We start from the raw sequence: 24,773 nt of genomic DNA, 5'->3' as shown, positions 1-24,773 counted from the left end.
AAAGTGCTCATATTATGTGTTGTGGTTGAAAATGTATGACTAACATCTATTAAAGGATTCGAAGTAAACATGCTCCTTAAGATTTTGGATTAGATCTTTGATAAGATTTTGGTCAACATTACGAAGCATATAACATTAATTTACTATTCTATCTTTTATTCTTATGTATAATTCAGGTGTTGAAAACATTAGTAAAGACTCTTTCAACTCGCTATTTCCTGAAAAAACGCACATAAGAAGATTTGGAAATCCTGGATTTCAAGCGTAACAGTCAAGATACGGCCCCGAATTTCCAGCATAACGGTCAAGAAAAGATAATGCCAAGATTCTAGGGATTTAGCTTAGGAGCCTTATGTATAAATAGCGAGGTGTACACTCGGAAAACACACATGTAAACACACATGACACGGTCGCTACTGATAACACACACAACCTCTTGTTCTCTCACTCTCTATAAGCTTTGTAAACATTTTGTACTCGTTAGATTATTCTATTAAAACATCAAAGGTAGCCCAAATATTTTCAGCTCCCGAGGTTTTATGCTGGAGATCTTAGGAAAGATCAAGGGTTTTCCTCGTATATCATGTGTTGCGTCTTGAATATTTGCTTTTTTATGTTTCAAAACATCTTTAATCTTTTTCTTATCTTCAACATGTTTGTATTTTTTATGAATTTTAATATATTTAAATCATATGAAATCTTTTAAGGATCTTAAACATCTCTATGGTTTTACATATCTTGAAGATTTTGGGATTTTTCCAACATATTATAAACATTTTACATTCCTTGTTCGTTTCCAACAATAAAATATTTACAATATGTTTTGCTCTGCTTTCTAGATATCGTTGAAATTATCAATATATCAAGCATGTAAAGAATTTAAAATACTTATATGCATTTTTATTTTATCTTTAAGATCTTGATTGTTCGTCAAGATCTTCGGCAACTTTAAGATCTTGATTGTTCGTCAAGATCTTCGGCAACTTTAAGATCTTGATAGATCTTCAACATCTTAAACAGTTTTACAGTTTTTCTTCCTTAAACCGTTAAACAAAACATTACGCCTCTCATTCTAATTTGGTTACAAAATTATTTTGTAGATTTTTTACCAAAACAATTTGACGCCCACCATGGGGCAAGTAGTGTATTGATTTTATAAAAAATAGTTATTCAAATAATTTTTTAATTTTTAACTTTTTCAACAATCTCGACTTTACCAAAATCTTGGATAAGATCTTGGTCTGCATTCCTAGTATCTCCGCTTGAACCAGTCTCCATCTTTAACCTGTTGTTAACCCTTTGAAGAAAAATCTAGATGTTACAGGAAAGACATGTCTAAGAACAAGGGCGACATCATGGTTCAAGATCTTGAAATAGTCGATGAACTCAGAGATTTTGCCATGATCTAGATAGACGCTCATCAACAAAGTGTTAATAGATTATACAACATGGACATCTGACTAAGAAGATTCCAGATTCAAAAGTTAGCAAAGGGGCATACTGGCTACCCATCTTAGATGGTAAGATCTTACTAAGATCTTGGAATTCCTTACATATTAAATCTTATTCCATGTAAGTGAACATCTTGATAAGAAGTCACATGGGTATACGTTCTTCCTTGAATATCTTTTATTATTCATTTCTTTATTATTGAATCTTAATACTAACTGAAGCATTGAAGGGGCACTGACTGAGTCAACACCTACCTCTCATGAGATTTCTATTATGTAGACAAGAAGACCAAAATCTTACCCAATATCTTGCTAAAGATCTTGGTTAAGTTTACACACATAGAGGCTGATCACATCTCCTACATTTTAGGGTATCAAAATCCCCTCTAAGGTTTATAGATATTCATCTTTCTTGAAGAGATTAGGACCGCACGTTATCTAAGATTAGATATAGGATTAGTGGATCAATATGTTGAAGGTGTATTGTCAATCTCCTTGTTACTAGCCACATCTTAGATATATGATAAATTTAAATGGCATAACATTTTCATGTTATTCACAAGAATACGATATATACATCACAACATTGAATACATTCCTAAGGAACTCTAAGTATATCCCACAAAATTTTAAATATGCTTCCAAAATATTTCAGGATTCTTTTTAAAATTTACATAAAGATCATGGAAAAGATGCGCAATAATGTATTCTTCAATATTTATCCAAATTAAAGTACTTTATCATGTTTTATATGTCCTCAACTTACTCTTGTATTAAATCTTATTTTGGAACATATAGTTGCTTTAAAAACTAAATTAAAAAGTCTTATCCATATTTAACATTTATGTTCGTACCACAAGATTTTTTTATCTTATACCCAATCGAAGCCTCTAAAGATCTTATAGTTATAGAAAATTTCCCATATTTTTAAATTTAAAATCTAATTTTTTATCTAAACTCGGATTTTGAAGGACAATTGTTGTCGGTGAAAATTTATGACTAACATCTTATGAATGATTTGAAGTAAACATACTTCTTAAGGTTTTGATCTTGGATAAGATCTTCGACAGGATTATGAATCGTACTAAATTAATTTAATCTTTTTCTTATCTTCAATATCTTCATATTTTTTTATGAATTCTAATATATTTAAATCTTCTGAAATCTTTTAAGGATCTTAAACATCTATGCAGTTTTATAGATCTTGAACATCTTGAGATTTTTCCAACATATTTAACATATTTTAAACATTTTACACTCCTTGTTCGTTTCCTACAATAAAATATTTAAACTATGTTTTGCTTTCCATTCTAGATATCATTGAAATTATGAATATATCAAGCATATAAAGCATTTAAAATATTTATTTTTTAGTTTTATTTTATCTATAAGATCTTGAATTTTGGTCAAGATCTTCTGCATCTTTAAGATCTTGACAGTTCTTCAAGATCTTCAGTATTTTTCAACATCTTAAATTGTTAATAGTTTTTCTTTCGTAAACCTTTAAACAAACATCACACCTAACATATTAATTTGGTTACAATATTATTATGTAGATTTTTAGCAAAACAATATGTTTTTTGTTGCGGCTTTAATCATATCCAAACATAAAAGAATTACTTTGCTCTTATTAATTTATTTTTTACTTTTATATTTTTAATTATTAAAATTAGATACCCCACTCTCCTTTACCCTTACCGTTGTTGGTGATTTTAGTCTTATCAACATATTTTTGATGTAGTTAGTATTGCTATCGAGACAAGATGAGTTTTGTTTGATATCTGAGATTGAAAGTGCAGGGTGCACACTCAAAATGATAAATATGAACTCAGGGATATGGGGGTTTGGAGGCATTGCCCCTGGGTACATGGTTCCACGGGGCAAACCCCCTGGCGGGGTATAAGGGCAGCTCCCCTTGCGGGGTCCAAGGGGCATAGCCCTTGGTGGTGAAAGCACATCAAAAAAATTTATTTTGTGTTTATTCATTCTAATTAGGCCTGTAATTATGGTTGGTTTTGTTCTTGGATTATCCCACTTCTGAATATATGTGTAATTTCAGAAAGTGTTGAAAAACACGATACTAGAAATTATCCAAGTGTATTTGTTATTCTAATTCCTTATATCTAACATTCGAAATTTGTAACTTTTAAAGGAATAAAAATGACAAAATCTGTCAAAGTTATGAGTTCTGAATTCGGTAAATTAGATAAGTTTGAAGGAAATTATTTTCATCGCTAGCAAAAGAAGATGCATTTCCTTCTCACTACTATGAAGTTGTTCGTGTTCTAAGAACTCATGCACCAAATTCAATGGATGATGAAACCATTAAACATACTAGAAGAAGATATAAGTGGGACAATAATTATTACATATGTCGTGGGCACATCGTGAATGGTATGTCTGACTGATTATTTGATCTCCATCAAAATCACGAATATGCAAAGGATCTATGAGATGCACTTGAATCCAAATACATGGTAGAGGATGCTTCCAATAAGAAGTTCCTTGTATGTAATTTAAATAATTACAAAATGGTGGATTCAAGGCCTGTCATGGAACAATATAATGTACTCATGAGGATTCTGGGACAATTTGAACAACACCAGATGCTAATGGATGAATCCATTTATGCGTTGAGTGTTATTGATAAATTGCCCCCATCTTGGAAAGACTTTAAGCACACTTTGAAACACTAAAAGGAAGATTTTTCTCTGATACAACTTGGTAGTCGCTTGAGAATTGAATATGGTCTTCAGGCTCAAGAAAGTGGCAAAGGAAAGGAAAAAAGAAGTTGTTGGATCTTCTGTGCACATGTGGAAGATGATAAACATCATAAAAATAACAAAGGAAAAGGAAGTAGAAAGATGACCATAAAAAGGTTCAAACAAGAAAGTAAAGCTTGTGTGTCGAAATTTATAGAAACCTGGTCACATGAAACAGGATTGACGTTTAAGGAAAAACAAGAATGGTACAAGCACATATGGACAAGGATCTCAGGATCTATGTCCAAAACCACAAGGTCATAATTTTATTTTAGGAAATACTACTATTGTTATGTATCATGTAACACTTATTCTTGAATCATTTTATGTTCAGAATGATGATCATGCATGGTGGATAGATTCGGGGGCGACTAACTATGTTTACGAAATTACATGATCTTGTGCATATGTATGGTCTATATGATGTTTGTGTGATGCCATGATCTGAATGTGTGATAAATGTGCAATCTAAATTAGTGAAGAATTGGTAGAAATAATTGATTTAGTAAACTTTTGGTATGCTGGAGTTCTTAAATTTGATTATTTGATGCAAAAGAAGGTGTTAGGGGCATGCTAGTAGTGAGGTTTGTTTATGATGTTAAAATACGATGATATGCACGGAATTTTGTTGTTAATTAAATAGGCCAAGGACTTAAAAATAAAGATACCTGAAAATCGAATGTTACAGGCAAGGGACATGAGGGACCCTATCGGTTGGGGACCATTTGCTACATGTATGGAAAGGAGGGGCATATGGCGAATGATTTCCCCAAGGGATTTCAGGTTTGCTTCAATTGCAACCAGACCGGTCATTTGAGGGCTGAGTGTCCTTAGCTTGCATCAAGGGCGGTTCAAACTTTGTCCCCCGCGACCCTGTGTATTACTAATGGCCAACAGGGAAGGCCTAGGCTCTAAGGGCTCGAAGGAGAGCTTTTCAGTTGATAGTAGAGGAGGCCAGAGCAGCTCCAGATGTCGTGTTTGGTATGTGTTCTTTATTTATTTATGATGATTTATTATGTTGCTTATGATATTTTTCATGTTAGGCACTTTCCTTGTGAATTTTGTACCTACACTTATGTTGTTTGACTCGGGTGTCAGTCGATCTTGTGTGTCGTCATCCTTTCGTCATGGTTTTAGTATGAGGCGGGAGGTGTTGAGCATGTAATTGAGAGTCTCTATACATGATGAGCATCCGGTCTCCGCTACTGACATCTATCGGGGTTGTGCGCTAGAGATTTTTGGTGTTGGATATCTGATAGATCTTATTCTTATTGCGATGGGATATGTATGTGTTATCATGGGTATGAATTGACTGAGCCAATTTGGGGCTTTGATTGACTATCAGCGGTAGTTGGTGACGGTTCGAGATCCTAGTAGGGGAGTACAGACCATCTATGACTAGGGTACTAGATCAAGATCAGCTTTTATTATGTCGTCAGGGGAAGGCAAAGTTTACATCATGGGTATATGGGTTATCTGGCATATGTAGTGGATACTCAGGTTGAGGAGAAGAGATCAGTTTCCATTTCATATGTCCTGTTGTGCGTGATTTTCCTGATTTTTTCCCATAGGAATTACCTGGTGTGCCTCCTAAGAGGAAAGTAGAGTTCCGAATTGACGTGATCCCTAGTGCGGTGCCAATTTCCAAAGCACCGTATCGTCTTGTAGTTCCTGAGATACAAGAGTTATCCTCTCATCTTCAGGAGTTGTTAGGAAAGGAGTTCATTCAACCAAGCAGTCCTCCGTGGGGAGCACCGATCATTTTTGTCAAGAAAAATGATGGTTCACACCGGATGTGTGTTGATTACCCGGAGTTGAACAAGTTGAAGGAGAAGAACCATTATCCGTTGTCTAGGATTGATAATCTCTTCGATCATTTGTATGGGCCATATTAGTTTTCCAAGATCGATATGAGGTCTAATTACATCATATGAGGGTGCGATAGGAGGATATTCAGAAGACAACCTTCCAAAAGCATTACGGGCATTACGAGTTTGTGGTGATGCCATTTGGACTCACCAACACACAACGGCGTTCATGGATCTCATGAAGTGGGTGTTTAGGCCCATGTTGGATCAATCGATGATAGTCTTCATCGATGTCATTCTGGTATATTCGAAGACCAGCGAGCAGCATGAGGAGCATTTTCGCGAGATCTAAAAGTTTTGAGGATGGGAGGCTCTTTGCCAAGTTCTCCAAGTGTGATTTTTGGTTACATGAGGTTTAGTTTTTGGGACACCTCGTCAACCAGAACGGTATCTTGATTGACCCAGTCAAGATAGAGGCGATGATGTGGTGGGAAGTGAGGAAGTCTCCATCTGAGATTCAGAGCTTCCTCAGTTTGGCAGGGTATTATCGGAGAATCATTCGAGATTTATCCAAGATTGCAGTTCCTCTCATTAAGTTGACAATGAAGGATGTTATGTTCAGTTGGGGGCCTGAGCAGCAGGCATGATTCGAGACTTTTTTCTACAAACTTCGTGAGGCACCAGCGCTTGCCCTCCCTAAGGGAGTAGAGGAGTTTGTGGTCTACTGTCATGTAGCAATTTCGGGGTTGGGTGTTGTGTTGATGCAAATAGGGTATGTGATTGCATGAGCTTTGAGGTAGCTGAAGCCTCATAACCGAAGTATCCTACCCATGATCTGGAATTGGGGTGGTGGTTTTTTCTCTCAAGATTTGGCACCACTATCTTTATGGAGTTCGATGTACCATCTACACGAACCATAAGAGCCTAAGATATCTTATGGATCAGCCTAACCTGAATATGAGGCAGAGGAGGTGGTTGAATGTAGTAAAAGATTATGACTATGAGATTTTATCTCACCTAGGCACAACCAATGTGGTGGCTGGCGCTTTGAGTCGGAGGGCGGTCAATACCCCGATTTAGGATGTGTGTATGAGGATGACTATGATGACCCTAATTTTGGAAACGATCAAAGAAGCGTAGTCAGAGGCCATAAAGGAAGAAAATCGGAAAAGTGAACGGGTGATCGGTCGGATTTCAGCCTTTGATATTGATAGTAGGGGTTGTTGACTCTTCACGTGCGGGTTTCGGTGTCATATGTGATGGCTTTGGATCTAAGCTTTTCTCTTTTGAACAGGCAAATAGAAGCTCCAAAGCAATAACCCAATGACTAGCGTATAATTTTCGAAATTCACATATGAAATTAGGGTTTAGATGTTACTTCTCTTGTTATGTAGCAATAACAAGATCACCTTGAATATCCTTGACCTTTGAAAGCTTAGTTCCCCAAGTGTTGCACCTCTAATGGAGTCATAAACACTCAACACAACAAGGATAAGGAGGAGAGACAAGAAATCGGCTAGGGTTTTTCTTCTTAATGCGTGAGCCGATTTTCACATGTATTGGGGGGTTTATATTGTTGTGCAGGCGGCTAGGGTTTATGGAGGAAACCCTAATTCCTGGTTAAATCTTAAGCAGCCCATGGACCCCTCCTCTAGAGCCCTTAGACGAAAGCTATAGGGCCTCCCTATAGGATTTTGTCCACTCCTAATTAAGGAGTCCATCAGCCCAGTTTTGCAACTATCAATGATTTGCAAAACAGTCTCTCCATTATCAATCAGTTCCTTTAATCCCAAAATTAAAATCAAATTAATTTATGATTAATCACCAATTAACAATATGATTTCCAAATAGTATATTAATCTTATAATATATTAATAAAATCATTTTGAGTACCAATTTACTATTCATATAATAAATCCTACTCTTCTCTCTCCACTAGTCATCCTATCAAGTTGCATGAGTGAAGGCAACCCAAAAGGACCATTCTCATAATCAAATCTAGTACATACCAATTATAGTTATGGGCTTAGACACCTAATCCAACAGTCTCCCACTTGGATAAGTCTAATAACTATAATTGCAAGTACGACTTTAGAATCTGATCAGCAATCGTAGCTTTCAAAATTCGCTGTCGAACTCTAATCTTATGAGTAACGCGTCCTTTAGATAAGGGATCAAATATTCCTCCATTCTACAAGATATCGTATGGATATTATACATGGATTATAATCATTCTCTCAGTCCAAGGTTTGTTTCTTGACTTCTGATTTATGACGACTGACTTAGACTACAATTGAACATGTCAACTTAGTCCAGGATTGGCCAAACACTTAGGTGTGATCACTAAATCATCGAGGGGCCCACATACATCGCTTTTTTCCGTTAGGGCAAAAGGAATGGATAAACTTCGACTCATATACTTGTACTATTTACTCATCAAATCGCACACAACAGTACGTTTTATAACATCAAGTTACTGATGCGTTTACATATTATCAATGCGCAACCGACTCGTAAACAACAACTCATATGTCTCCATTTCAATAATAAAAGATACTATCGTCGCACAATCACTCGTGATTAAATCCATGAAGTGATTCAAATGAGTGTGGGTTTAATCCAATACTCAAATCCTATTTCATGAGTACTCACAAACACTGTAGCAAACATTTGCTATGTCTAAGCACTTATACAATCTATTGTCGGATTCCTGACAGTCTTACCTCATTACTTACTTCCAAAGTATGATCAATTGTGGATGTTTGAATAATCTTATAATTCGGGAAGTAAAACATGCAAAGTGAAACACAAGAATAATCTAATTAACTATGGTCTCAAACTTTTGAATATAAATAAAACACTTATTATTTAATCACCATATTAATCAGACTTTATTCATTGTTTACTGTTTCGAACAATCAACTTAATACTTGAATTAAAACAATAGTCATCCCATGCTCCAAGACTATGTTTATCTATGGTTCTTACTTTATGGAATATGTCAATTGAACACATTTCCAATGATGCTCATTTCACAGTTCACCATCTTTATCACAAGTGTAAGAATACAAAAATTTTACTATTACTAGAATCTTGTAAGATCTAAACTTACATGCAATGTTCCTTTTGTAATGTCAAGGCACCAAAGTCATAGAGACTTTGCCAATGATATTACAAAGCATTCCATTGAAATTGTTACAAGACAATTCCCCAGCAATGAAGTCTCACATTCAAGGTACATTCCTTGAACATCATTCTTGCATAAAAGTTTCTAGCTTACACATAGATTCTTAATATCCAACTCTTATTATGGAAACATTTCCATAATTGTCATATGAAAATCCATTCTTAACATAATCATATCTATTCAGAATTATATCAATACGGTCAATCCATTACTATACTTCCAACTGTCCACAAGCAACCAATCTTCAGTAAACCTTAGATTGTCCTTGACAATTGTTTAACAACTTTAGTCATATCTGGTTCTGGTCCCTTTTCCCCCTTAATGCGCTAGGCATTTGGAAAATCAGAACAAGCGAATATTATAGCATATGCAATCGATCCTATATTTGAAGCATATAGGATATGATTCATAATGTCTCACAAAAAGACCTAACAGTCTCTTTCTATAATATTTCCATATATATATATATATATATATATATATATATATATATATATATATATATATAGAATTTCCTATATTGAAACATTTCTACATGACATTCATATATATATATATATATATATATATATATATATATATATATATATATATATATATATAGAGAGAGAGAGAGAGTGAGAGTTATGTTCAAATGTTTTCACTATCTATTGTGTGCCTGTATGATTGATTCTGGACCAATCATTTTAGTTTTTTTAAGAAAGTAATTAATGCTTATTAAATGCTGAAGATGTAATTAATACCTATTATATCTTCAACATGTAATATGCATTAATTACTTTCTTAAAATAACTAAAATGATTGGTCCAGAATCAGTCATACATGCACACAATAGATAGTGAAAACAAAATAACCTAACCCTATATATATATATATATATATATATATATATATATATATATATATATATATATATATCCATGACTAAGTTTAAAATTTTTAATCTAAACTTTTAGATACGTGGTGCTTCGATAAGTCTATATCTAGACTTCTCAAGCTCATACACCTTTCATTAGATAGCTTATGTGTGTGTCTAAACCTTTTCAGAACTTATGACAATAAGTCCCGAATGTTCAAACTATTTTCCATTTCTCACAATTCGAACTATGAAAAGGGATGCCGTAATCATACTCGAATTTGAGAATGAAATTATCACAACTGCTAACTTTAATGATATTAATCAATCCTTTAAAATCTACTAGTGAAATCGTTTCCTCACAATTATATCATGAAGTAGAGAGAAAACTCTTACCAATTATATTTTATGGCGTATGTGTTCCTATCCATTTGAATTTTTCATTTCCAATCATAAGACAAGGTTTATGACAAATTCAAACTCATATGGACTGAACTTGCTTATTCTTAATTTCTTGCCATCTGGTAGCACAAGAGCCTACCATTGCTTACAAATTCAAATGAAGTATGACTCATCTTCTTGATTTAACCATTTCAACAATTCTCGATTCCTCTTCTTAGCCATACACGTGCAATAAGGTCTCCTTAGAGGATCATTTGAGATATGGTTCCATAATCATTAGCATGATCATAAAACATAATACTGAAGTACTCTCCTTTCCTTTAAGATTGGAGAAACTTTTATCTTTCTGCCTAATTGATTCTTCTTTTTCATTATACTATACTTTGAAACTTTTCAAGGTATTAGAATTACACTTAATCTTGTAAGCATAACCATACTTACTGAACTATAGTAAATCATGATGAATAGACTTTATCGTCCTTTGTGGTGGATTTGAACAGTGCACATCAATGTGTACTAGATCCTTTAGCCTTTCACTTGCCTCAGATATATATGTGAACAAGGAATTAGTCTCAATTTCCCAGAGATCAAGATTCTCATACATCACATAATTTAATATTGCATGATTTCAAGTTTTTGTCCAATTGAAACTTGGGTGATGAGAATCCTTCATCACTTGGTAAATTAAGACGCTACCACAAATGATATAACCAAGAATCAAATCCATTTTCAATGTTGCCAACAATAGAAATATATAAACACCAATTTTCACAAATGTCATTGCAAGGAAATGTAAAATAAGATAAAATCAAAATTTTATTTATTTATAAAATTGCAGAAAAACTTGTCCTTACAATGCAGGTACAAATGAAAACTATGTTACTAAATATTCCTAAGCAATCTATCATAACTCCTAAGTAGCAACTCAAAAATCTGATCATCAAACAATGCGACCGAAATCCATTTCTTCACGATCAGACTTAGCTTGCTCTTCTTTTAAGCTTCCTTCCTTTTCTTCGATCCTACAAAAACATCAAAAAGCAATCTTATCACATCATGTATTAAGAATCTATAAATAGGAACTTAATAGAGTTAGATGGTGGATTTACCTGAAGTAGAGTCATACAGTTTGACTTTACTATCCTTGCGATCTTTTAGGTAGATACGAAAGCTTCACATCAAATTCCCCTTCTCTTGGCAATAGAAACATATGGACTCTTTGGGAATGACACACAGGACTATCTCAAAACTTGCCTTTCTCTTATGATCAAACTTTCCGACCATGGCTGATTTCTCTCCTTTAGGAGGAGAAAACATTTCCGGACTATCACCTTTTCCATCACCAATGTTCATGAAAATTTGGGAGGTAGATCTTTCAGAAAAATCTGCTTGACAGATATGCCAAAGCATTGTTGCTTCAGCAGCAATTAGCAAATAAATTAGATCAATAAGGGTCACGTCGTGATCTGTCACATAGTAGTCTTTAACAAACTGACCATATGACTCGGGAAGCGACTGAAGAACCAAGTCAACAACTAGCTTCCTTGGGAAAACAATACCCAACATTCCTAGTCTATTAATGTGTGACTTCATCTTCAAGACGTGTGCACACACAAACCTTCCATCTTGGTGTTTGCTTGCCAATAGGGCTTGAGTGACCTTGAAATTTTCAAGTCAAAGAAAATGTGGGTCAAGGAGAATCACCAGAGAAGGTGGAGGAAGTGAAGAATGATTTTTGGTTCCACCTTTGCACGAAGAAGGGAATGATCTTTCACCTTGATCGACAAGTGGAAGATCATCTTCAGAAGGAAAGCATTTTCCAAAGGATTAAGGAAAACAATAGTTGTCTGAACTAGACATCAACAAAAGGGAAAAATTCAAGTTAGTTGATTATGTCCTTAATATAACACCCAAATGAAATATTAAGCTAGGACCCAACACAGTAATTCACAATTCAGAAGAGGGATACCGTAATCTAATTGAAAATTATTTGAAGGTAGGTAAATGACGATTTACCAATTCCACCATGAAAACGAAATTTTAAATGAATTAGGTTTTAAATGAAATTTCTAGATCTTTTGAGATTCATTGAACTTTTCAATGGCACGTTTAATCTCGATTATCCCCTTCAAGTTTGTGAATGGGTACCGAGGATCACAAACAAGGTGTGAATAACCATACAAATTGTAACGCCCATGTTTCAGGTCTAAGCATTTTTGACAATGTAATAGTCTAGGTCAACTATTGTAACTCTTTTTGAAGTAATAAAGATGAAATATTTGAGTATTATGTGAATTATGTGAATTTTTATGCTTATTATGTATTTATAAATATTTAATAAATAAAAGATAAAAATAAGCATCAAAATTAAAGTATGAGATAAGCCCGATATATTTACATAAAGTTGTAGTGGCCGAAACAAGGATTCCGGGGATATAAAGAACGCCGAAATCCGAGTTATAACGAAGAAGTTATGACCTGTCGAAGTTTCGCGACAGAACCGGCACGGCACCGGGAAGCGTAAAAAGTGAACTTATGATAGAAGACTTTTTAGCCTTATTGATCTAAACCAAAGTTGTAGTATATGTTAAACCGAGAACATCCGTAAAAAGAACGCCCAAATCTGACTTCGTATGAGGAAATTATGATTTTTCCAAGATTCGACTTAGCAGTGCACGGCCCGAAACTCGAATTTTAGTTCGAGCGGTTTTTGGCTTACACAACCTAAATGAGATTTGAATATCTCATTAATAGGAACTCAACGGTAAAATGATAGACGAAAACGGAGTCCGTATGAAGGAGTTACGAATTCTTCGCGGTCATTTAACAATCTAATATCCTCGTACTGTTAAATTTAACATTGGTCGAGAATTAGCCAACGGAGTCAAAATGAAAGTTGTAGATCTTATTTTTACCTACGCGTAGATATAAAGAACGTCAAAAACGTAGCTCGTATGAGAAAGTTATGAATTTTTAAAAATCGGCTGATTTCCACCCTGTGTGCGATGCCACGTGTCAGCACCAGGCTGTGACTTGGAGCCCAAGCTCACTCACGACGTGAACATCAAGATATTCACGACGTGAGGGCCATTTCAGCCTCCTATAAATAGATGCTCGGGGGTAGCCCATTCTTCACACCTCTCAAGCTTTCTTTCTCTCTCTAGAGTCTCTCTCTAAGCTCCCTAAGCCCCCCTAAAGTCTAGGTAAACCCCCTAGCATCCGAAGGAAGCTCCGAGGCTCCCAGAGTCCCGAGAAAAGAGCCTTTCGGCTCGGAAGTTCTACTCCAGTGAAGCCCGATTTTGAGAAAAACCCGTTGTAAGTAAGCTACGCCCAACCTATCTTTAGTATAGCTTATGTTTTAATATAATAATGTTATTAGGAACTTATAATAAATACTTTGGCTCTTATTATGGGTTATATAAGTATTGTTTAAAGCTTATATAATAGTAATAATAGCTAGACTATTTATTAGTCGCGGTTATCATTAGACTAAACCCTAGTGGTATTAGTACTAGGTTTTATCGAAGGAAATTTTTTTTGAGAGTATCGAAGCACTGTCCGAGTGCTGAGTCACCACCTTTCAGGTGAGTGCATAGTTACTCTCAGCTTACACATAGATATGAAGTATTTTATATAAATTACGTGCTATGTGTGCATATTATCTGAATACTTGTTGTCTATGTTGGAAGAACGTTTTTATACAGGTTTTAAATGATTTAAACTATTTATGTATTTTATATCTACGAAAATGTTGGGGTAAAAGATGGGTAGATGTAATAGACGATGTGTGATAAAATGATGAGAGGCCTCGATGTTGATGATGTTGATTCTGTCATCTAGCGGAGTATGGATGACGACCACGGACTCTTCTAGACAGTCCAATGGAACACTAGCAGGCTCGCAACCTGTAGGTGTTTGTGAACGATGTGTTCACCGGTGTACTCCATCCCCCACATGGTTGCCTTTAGGAAATTTATTGCTGAGGAATCCCCTTAGCAATAGTGTCCATCCCGATGATGATCCTTAGGCTAGGTCCCTTATGATAGGTTTTTAGGGACGTAAAGTGAGGATAACGGGAACGGGTAATCGGGTTATTGTTGATTGATGAAATCAATAAACTTATTTATTGTAGGTTGAAAACCCTATGTGCTCACCAGGCTCCCCAGCCTGACCCACTCGATTTCTTGTATTACAGGTACTAGCGCATGAGCATAGATGTGATGTTTTGGATGAGGGATTACGGATATAGGTCTGTAGATATGAAATAATGTAGTAAGGCTTATATTGTACTGTTTATGCTTTTGATCTGTATCAAACATGACATCCCAAGTCTTTTAATGAAATACATTTCTTTGAAAATGCTTTTGATAAATCTTTATCCTATTTTGTTTTAGGACAAATTCCGCAACACTTTTATTTAAAAAATGTTACTCTGATTTTTAAACAAAGCATAAACAAAATCGGTCTTTTCTAGCCGTGATTTTGGGGATGTCACACAAATTAGCTTGGTACTCTTGATGTCATTTATCACCTAATAAATGTGTCGGTTAACCACACACGCTCCATTGATCAATGATAATTCACGAGCTACCCATTTCCATCCTTCATTAGTCCCATATTAGTGTGTCGGTTAACCACACACGCTGCATTAACGACCAATAAGGTGCAATGTGCGATTTCATGGGTTAGCATAAAATTCACATTTTGCCTAAAGTAACTAAGATTGAGAATTTATAAAAACATTTAGTTACTTTATATATATTCATTATGCTTTTAATGAGGATGAATGTCCTATCAAACACTAAATCAAACTTTTAATTTAATTAACTTTAAGTCATATTATGGAATTATTATTTGTCTCTTTTTAATTAAAACACTTAATTAATTAATTAATAAAATCTATCAGGATACTTTTAGTGTCTTCCATTTAAATTTCTAAAATTAAAAACTTTTAATTCCAAATTTAAATTGTGAAACTAAAAGTATATATTTTAAACATTAAAAATATTAGGGTTTTAGAATTTAATATTTTCAAAATTAAACTTTAAATCAAATCTTAAATTCTGAAACAAGTGGGTGTAATTTGAAAATATTCAAAATTATTAGGTTAAATCTATGAATAAAATATTCTTATATTATCCAAATTTAACGATATCTTCACTTTTTGATAAGGATATCTCATACCAATCAGAAAAATCGAATTTAGGCATTAAAAACAAGTTATGGTAATTATCCCAATCAAAATCTAGCAAAAAAATCAAAAATCCGGCACCAGATGAGTCAACTCGCCGAGTTGGCAAGTGAGCTCATCGAGTCCTATATGCAACTCGTCAAGTTCATGTGCCAGACTGCAGAAAAATCGATTTCTTGTTCTTTTGGCAATCCACTCTTTCACCAATTCAATTGAAAAACAACCTGGCTCTAATACCACTGATGGGTTTTAAGCATTACAATATTCCTATGGTGTATACGCAACCCTAATTGCATTGGATTTAAGTTTTTCTCTTTTGAACAAGCAAATACAAACTCCAAAGAAATAACCCTATAGCTAGCATACAATTTTCGAAATTCACATATGAAATTAGGGTTTAGAAGTTACTTCTCTTGTTATGTAGCAATAACAAGATCACCTTGAATATCCTTGACCTTTGAAAGCTTAGTGCCCCAAGTGTTGCACCTCTAATGGAGTCATAAACACTCAACACAACAATGATAAGGAGGATAGACGAGAAATCGTCCAGGGTTTTTCTTCTTAATGCGTGAGCCGATTTTCACATGTATTGGGGGGTTTATATTGATGTGTGGGCGGCTAGGGTTTGTGGAGGAAACCCTAATTCCTGGTTAAGGCTTAAGCAACCCATTGACCCCTTCTTTAGAGCCCTTGGACGAAAGTTATAGGGCCTCCCTATAGGATTTTGTCCACTCCTAATTAAGGAGTCCATCAGCCCAGTTTTGCGACTATCAATGATTTGCAAAACAGTCCCTCCATTATCAGTCAGTTCCTTTAATCCCAATATTAATATCCAATTAATTTCTGATTAATCACCAATTAACAATATGATTTCCAAATAATATACTAATCTTATAATATATTAATAAAATCATTCTGAGTACCAACTTACTATTCATATAATAAATCTTACTCTTCTCTCTCCACTAGTCATCCTATCAAGTTGCATGAGTGAAGGCAACCCAAAAGTACATACCAATTATGGTGTTAGCACGTTGTCGCATGCGTATTAAAAAGTAAATTATCACTGCTTGTTGCACTAAAAATATAGCACAGGGAAGCAGGGTCGAATCCTCAGGGACACAGCCTAAAAGTCAATGCCTTTTTGCATCAGGCACATCTAGTCAAAACAGAAATTATAAAAAGGGGTTTTAATTGTAAACTAAAAGCTAAAATGCAATGATATTAAATTAAATGAAAGTCAATAATAAAAACAATTCCAGTTCCACTGCGACTTTCCTAATCTTGCAACTGATCCAGATCTGATTATTTGAGATGCGTTCTATCTAAGTCGGTATTGAGAAAAACTAACAAGCTCTAGTAATTTCTCTTTTACCTAAACTAGTTAATCAAAACAAACTCTTCAATTAACCCTAAATTTTTACTATTCAATTAAATAAGCTCTTAATTAAATCAGAAAAGTTGCATTAAGTTCTTTGTAGAATTCTTAGCAATACCCAATACTTCTTACAAGCTCGAAAGCGTAAAGATATGATTTTTATCGTTTATACCAAAGTTAAATCCCAAAACGGAACAATTCTGATACTTGTTACTTTTACCAATTTATTAGAACAATTACGGATTCTATTAATTGATTAACTAGAATGATAAAACCCTAGCTAGGTGATCAGACTAACAAGAATTCAAATCAAACATTCATTAAGCTCAAAACTGAAGAATCTAGATAGAAACAAAAACCAAAAACCAGATCTAATGATTAATAACATGAAAAGTACTTGTCTTATGCAGAACTGAAAACTAGGGTTTAGCCAGACATGGCCAAAATCTGATGAAAACAGATGAAAAGAGACCTCAAACAACTAATCTTACTAATTTACTTGAAGGAGATGATCCACAGTCTTCAGATCTTCAGAAATTGATGAAATCAGAGAAGAAATGCCTCCAAAATCGTATTTTCGTCGTCTGGTACCTCTGGAATCGCCAACGTAGGTTACTGGAAGCATTTATAAGGTCTATTTATACGTCCAGGAGCAAAAATGATGTGCATGCGATCGCATGTATCAAAGCTGTGATCGCAGGTTTTGAAGAAAACGCATCTCGTGCCTTTTTAATAAAGTAAGATACCATTTTGGCACTTTTTGGCCAACCTGCGATCGCAACTTTTCATTTTATGCTTCCGGATGAATTTTGGGCACTAAAAAACCTCGAATCCAAGCTACGACCTAACCTGCTATCGCATAAAGGCCCCATGCGATCGCATAAAGGCAACTTGTAATCGCATGTTGTGCCAAAGACGTCTTAAATTTCGTCTACTTTTCAGATCATTTTGAATCGCCTCAATCGGAATTACGGTTCATGAGATATGGTCAAAATACTAACAGGGGGTCAAAGCTGCCAGCAACATCCTTTAACTTTAGATTGCATATTCTATCTTCGTGTGATCAATTCGATCGAATGTTTCTTGACCAAAGCATCTTCCAATCATTTCACAACATACTTCATAAGTTCCAAGCTCCATTTTTAGCTCCAAACATGCATGCAACTGCTCCCAAAGCACTGCTCCACTCAAACTATCTGAAATTGACATAAAAACATGAGCAGTACGGGAATTCTTACGACTTACTTGAGTTGAACATTATTTAAATAAATGAAATTCAAATGTACAAAATATGATACTAAATAATAATGAAAACTACCCTAAAAGATGCATAAAATGACATCTAACAAATCTCTCCAAGCTTAAACCTTATTTGTCCTCAAGTAAGAAAAAGATAAAACATTATAAACAAATAGAAGGATGTAGATGACATAAAAATGAAATTATAATAAATACTAAAACAAGATTAAGGAAACTAAAATTTTAAACTTTATCAAAACACTTCACTCTTTTTTTTTGTTCACATGATCAGATTTCACAACGAGGAAGCTCCAATGAAATCACTACCTAGACAACAGTCTCAACACTTTATATTAACGATTCATAATTATATTTAATGAGTTAAACCAAACTTCAGCAAATAATTTATATGTCGAATTAAATTTGTGAAAACAGTGTATTTTAAAAAAAAAATCGTGAAAATTCGTTTATAAAAACTTAGCTTGACCAACCCCTCCTTTTTTTTCCGAACTCATCCAGTAAACGCGGTAAGCTCCATTATGGACAGAAAATCCAAGCTTACCCCTATGATTCCACTATCTAGGAATCAATCTCATTATACCACACATCTTCTTTGTCTTGATCAACTCTTTAGATTTAACTTGTTTGCTTCTTGATTTCGACTTGACCTTGACTTGGATTTGACTTTCAATTGTAGATTTCTTCAAGTTACTTGATATACCATTTCTAACATATATCTTGACTGGGCATGAATTTTACTTTGAGACCCACCATATCTTCAATACTTCAAAAATGATAACTATTTTGTGGGTATAACAAGAGTTCCCTCCTAACCTCAAAAGGCGCAGAAACTATAGGGTTCAGTACTTCAAGGAATGATAAGGGTTATCCAATCTAGGTTCTTTTTAAGGCATCTAAGGAAATTATTTTCAAAACACTGTTCGTTTTTCCATCCCGCACTTCCATTGTAAAAATTATCTGACTCTTATGTTGTTTCATATTGAAAACATTTAAAGCACTTGAAATGATAATTCTTAAAATTGAGTGTAATGAGACTGTTATTTTCGGTAACTATCACACTTCATATAACAGAGCTCTCGAATGTAAAAAATATCTTCATCTCATTTCAATTTTTAATTTTTTTGGATTTTGATATGCAGAAAATAAAAATAAAAATAACTAGAAATAAAATCTTTTTTGGGTTTTTCTTTGTTTTCATGAATGCAGAAAAATAAAAAGGAAAATATTTTAGGATTTTTTGTGTTTTTATGCGCAAATGCAATAGAATAAAATGCAAAAAGAAAAAATAACATTTGAAAATTTTAAATGAAAAACTGAAAAAAAAAAATTTAACAAAAATGCAAATTTTTTACACTAACCCCCTCCCCAAGCTTAAAATGATGCATTGTCCTCAATGCTCAGAGAGGAATGAATAGCTCAATAAAACAAATAAAAACAAAACTTTGCAGCTAGGTAAGAGTGTACCTAATAAGTTCGCAGAAATCTGATTTTGACAAAGATGTGGCGAAAAATCTAAATTTCAGCAACTTTGTCGATCCTTTGATTTCCCCAAGCTTGCTTGGAACTACGACCATCTCTTTATTGGAAGCATAAAAAATAAAAAATAATCATTGGGTTGCGTCCCAAAAAGCCGCCCATTTTTAAAGTCGTTGGCTCGACTTTGCCCAAACAAATTAACTAACTGGTCTTTGAAGCTCAACTCTTTCTCTTGTCACTCCAGATCCCTTCAAATATGGCAGAATTTTGGGATCTGCGAATTTTTCAACAGACTTGAAAGACTCTACATTCTCTTCAGATAATTCTTCCAGATGGTTCGATTTCTTTGTCTTTCTGATCTTCTTCTTTCTAGAAATCTTCTCTTCAGATTCTTTTCGTTTCAGATTCATACCAGAAATCACTTTTCCCTCTTTTTCTTCCGAAAGTTTGTTTCTTTTCAAATTTGTCTCTAATTTTTTCTTAGCAGATTCCAGCTCAACCTCTTCTACCTCCCCAAGCTTAACTTCTGCCAACTCCTTGGATATATTTTCAGATGAATTCCTGTCTAAAAAATTTTCTTGCATAGAGACATTAGAAAACACACAACATCCCTCAGACAAAGGACTGATGGTACCCATATAATCGAAAAAAAACATTTTTAGAAGGAAAATCATCATTATTAATTTGAAATTTAACCACTTCCTCATCAAACTCCGTTGAAATCATTCCATTAAAAACATCAATTTTCGTTTTCGTAGTTTTCATAAAAGGCCTTCCCAAAATAATAGAGTTTGCATCAGAAGTGTCTAAGTTTCCCATGTCCAATATATAAAAATTAGGGGGAAAAATCAGATTATGCACTTAGACAAGAAGATCCCCCAACGCACCTTTTGGGTGTACTGTTAAATGATCCGCCAACTGGATGATGGTCTCGATCTTTTGCAAAGATCCCAGTTTTAATTTTTCAAAAATAGAAAATGGGAGGACATTAATTGAAGCTCCTAGATCAAGCATGGCTTTTGAAAATCAAGGTTCCCCAATTTACAAGGAACTGAGAAAATCCTCAGATCCTTGCACTTTGGAGGCAAACCTTTTTGTAAAATAGAGGAGATATTTTCGCCAGCTTTTACAATCTCATTAAATTTCATTTTGTTTTTTGAGTTGCATAAAATTTTAAAGAAACTTAGCATAGCGAGGGATATGTTGGATAATATCTAAAAGTGGGATATTTATCTCAACCTTGCGAAGAATTTCCATAATATCTTCATCATCTCTTCCGCGCTTCGTACTCTTCAGTCTTGATGGGATTGAAGGTAATGGCTTGTACTCCTTCATAATTGGTTTGGGTAGTGTTGGAGTTTCTTTTTCTTCCAGCTTTTTAGATTTTTCTTCAACCAACACCTCTTCAAACTCTTCAACTTCAGCTTCTTTTTCTATCCCTTCCACATCTCCTTCTTCTATCAGAACCTCTTCAAACTCTTCTTCATCTTTGTTTTCTGGTTCAGATGAGCTTGGGTCTTCATATGTTTTTCCGCTTCTCAAGAAAATAGCACTCACATTATGCTTTGGATTGTTTTCAGTATGCCCTAGTAACTTTCCTTGAGACTCCAGACGACCCACAGAAGTGGCAAGTTGAGATACCTGTTGCTCCAGATTCTTGATACTAGCTCTAGTTTCAGTCTGGAATGCTTCGGTGCTCGTTGCAAGACTCTTTACTATCTTCTAAGGCCACACTGGAGCTATTGGGTTGATGTTGCAAGTTTTGATTCTGTAAATTCGAGTTCTAAAAGTTGGACTGAAAGTGAGAATTTTATGAAAATTTGTCTGCAGAAAAGCCGGTTGCTGAAAATTTCGTTGTTGTTGAAATCCGTGTGGAGGCTGAAATTGTTGTTTCTGCTGATAACTATTCTAAAAATTCTGGTGGTAGCCCCCGAAAACTTTTACTGCAACTGTATCCTCTTGCAATATTTGGCACATGTCAGTAGGGTGATCTGTCTTCAAGCAAATCCCACATTTATTTCTTTGCAGCTGCTTTTTCTTTGGTCAGGAGCAGAACAACTTTCGTCAATTCAGATATCTGAGCTTCCAGATGAACATTGTTGACTTCCTTGACACCCCTTGGTTGATCTGGATACAACTCGTCTTCATTTCCAGAGTGTTTAGACTCGATTGCCAACTTTTCGATCAGCTCTCTAATTTCAGTTGGTGTCATATCACCCATAGAACGACCATTGGAAGCATTTATAAGACATCTTTCCATGGGTTTCAGACCTTCACAGAAATAGTTATAGAGCCAATAATCACTAATTCCATGTTGGGGGAAATGGACCAACAACTTCTTGAATCTCTCCCAGTAGGTATGTAAAGCTTCTCTATTTCCTTGTTTGATACCAAGGATTTCTCTTCTGAGACTGGAGACTCGCGTTTCTGGAAAATATTTCTCTAAGAACAGCTTCGCGAGCTCTGCCCAAGTGGTGATGGAACCATATAGGAGTTCATATAACCATTCTCTTGCAGAATCTTGAAGCGAAAAGGAGAATGCCCATAACTTTATCTGGTCTTCTGTGACAGCATGAGGCTTCATTCCTGAACAAACCACATGAAATTCCTTGAGGATATTATGTGGGTCTTCGTTTTCCAATCCTCTGAAAGTGGGAAGAAGATGAATCAGCCCAGATTTAAGTTCGAAGTTATGGGCTTCTAGAAACGTAATGCAAAGGGGCTGTTGGTTGACCTCTTGAGTGGCCCACTCTCTAAGGGTTTGTTCTGCTTCGTCTCCACTCATAACTAAGTCTTCAGATTCAGTTTCTGAAGAGTCTGTGATTTCAGTTTTAATGGAAGTGGGTGGGGAATAAGTTTTATATGGGCTCTTTTGAGGTGGTGATGGGGGTACTTTTGGAAAAATCGGATTTGATCCGTTCCACAAAGGAGTGCCTTGTGGTGTGGAGGCTTCTGAGGGTATGGAAGATGATGAACCAAAGAGACCAACTGATCGTTTCTTTCTTGTTTCTTCTTTCCTCAGTCTCCCTGCAGTTCGCTCAGTTTCTGGATCAAAAACTAAAGGTGTACCTAAACGAAAATTTCTTGGCATAAATTATTAGAAGGTACCGTGTCCCCGTCAACGGCGCCAATTTGTTAACACGCTGTCGCGCATGTATTAAACAAGTAAATTACCACTGCTTGTTGCACTAAAAATATAGAACAAGGAAGTAGGGTCGAATCCTCAGGGACACAGCCTAAAAGTCAATGCCTTTTTGCATCAGGTACATCTAGTCAAAACAGAAATTATAAAAGGGGGTTTTAATTGTAAACTAAAAACTAAAATGCAATGATATTAAATTAAATGAAAGTCAATAATAAAAACAATTCCAATTCCGCTACGACTTTCCTAATCTTGCAACTGATCCAGATCTGATTATTTGAGATGCGTTCTATCTAAGCCGGTACTGAGAAAAACTAACAAGCTCTAGTAATTTCTCTTTTACCTAAACTAGTTAATCAAAACAAGCTCTTCAATTAACCCTAAATTTTTACTATATTCAATTAAATAAGCTCTTAATTAAATCAGAAAAGTTAAATTAAGTTCTTTGTAAAATTCTTAGCAATACCCAATACTTCTTACAAGCTCGGAAGCGTAAAGATATGATTTTTACATTTTATACCAGAGTTAAATCCCAAAACGGAACCAATCTGATACTTGTTACTTTTACCAATTTATTAGAACAATTACAGATTATATTAATTGATTAAATAGAATGATAAAACCCTAGCTAGGTGATCAAACTAACAAGAATTCAAATCAAACATTCATTAAGCTCAAAACTGAAGAATCTAGATAGAAACACAAATCAAAAACCAGATCTAATGATCAATCACATGAAAAGTACTTGTCTTATGCAGAACTGAAAACTAGGGTTTAGCCAGATATGGCCAAAATATGATGAAAACAGATGAAAAGAGACATCAAACAACTAATCTTACTAATCTATCATCATCTCTATAGAACATATTATAAAACCCTTCATCTAAAACTTTTAATTAAAACAATATATTAAAATATGAAAGTTTTGACAATTAATTAGTGTTTTCAAAGTTTGCGAAAATACAAAAGGTGATAATTTCTCATGTATGGCGTTATAAAAATAGCAACTATATTTAGTTATAATTAAGAATTTAATATCTAATAATAAACATTAAAATAAAATAATATTCAATATTTATTAAAAGAAATTAATTAGTTAATAAATAACAAAGATTTAAAGTTTAATATAATTAAAGAGTAAAATGAAATATCATTATTAAAGTGGGGTAGTTTAACTCGTGACAATCTATTCTAGGCTCTATTGCTACTAATTATTCTCCAGTTGGCTTCAGACTCGATCTCGCTGTAGATGGTAGATTCACTATTGAGATTCTGAGAAGATTTTTAGATTCCAAGTTGCATCAATCAAGAGGTCACTTAATTTGTTGTGCAAAGCTTACTCCCCTGAATGTTAGATGCTTCATTTGGAGGGTCGTGATGGGTAGAATTCCCATCATTGACACGCTTGCAAACAGGGAAATATCAGTTTAGTCTTCTTCATGTCATTTATACTCTGATAGAATTGCATCGGTAGACCATGTGCTTATCAATTGTCGTTTGGGTATTGTTGTTGCTAGAGATTGGGTGCTCAAATGGTGTGGCATACCGTCTCAACAATTCACTACTATTTCTGAGTAAATGTGATTGTTGCAGGGAATTCATTCATCTGCAGATTTTAGAACCCTGTGAGGGTTGGCTTTGATTGCCTTGGGAAGGCTAGGGTTATGCTTGGGATTGTGGCCATTTTGTTCAACTTGTCGGGCGTGTAAGGGATGGAAATGAATAATTTCAAGGACGAAATCTAATTTAAGTGGGGAGAGTTGAAATGCCCTGTTTATTAAATACATAAATAGACAAATTGATAAATGAATAGAAGCCTTAAAATCAATAATAATTTAGCAAGGTGTTGGTTTCGAGGAG

At 34.6% G+C, this 24,773-nt stretch overlaps 1 non-coding gene across 1 annotated transcript; it reads left to right on the top strand.

Annotated features, from left to right (window-relative positions):
- The first annotated feature begins 22,077 nt into the window (after window positions 1-22,077).
- On the top strand, window positions 22,078-22,184 carry LOC145077583 (small nucleolar RNA R71). The gene has a single exon (XR_013693325.1). It is a non-coding gene; the product is annotated as a small nucleolar RNA R71 (small nucleolar RNA).
- Window positions 22,185-24,773: the final 2,589 nt, after the last annotated feature.

This window comes from Lactuca serriola, chromosome 9, assembly GCF_051521515.1.
Source record: "Lactuca serriola cultivar US96UC23 chromosome 9, Lser_US96UC23_V15, whole genome shotgun sequence".
Lineage (NCBI taxonomy): Eukaryota > Viridiplantae > Streptophyta > Magnoliopsida > Asterales > Asteraceae > Lactuca > Lactuca serriola.
Note: the sequence above shows the minus strand (reverse complement) of the source record. Positions and strands in the feature narration are given on the sequence as shown.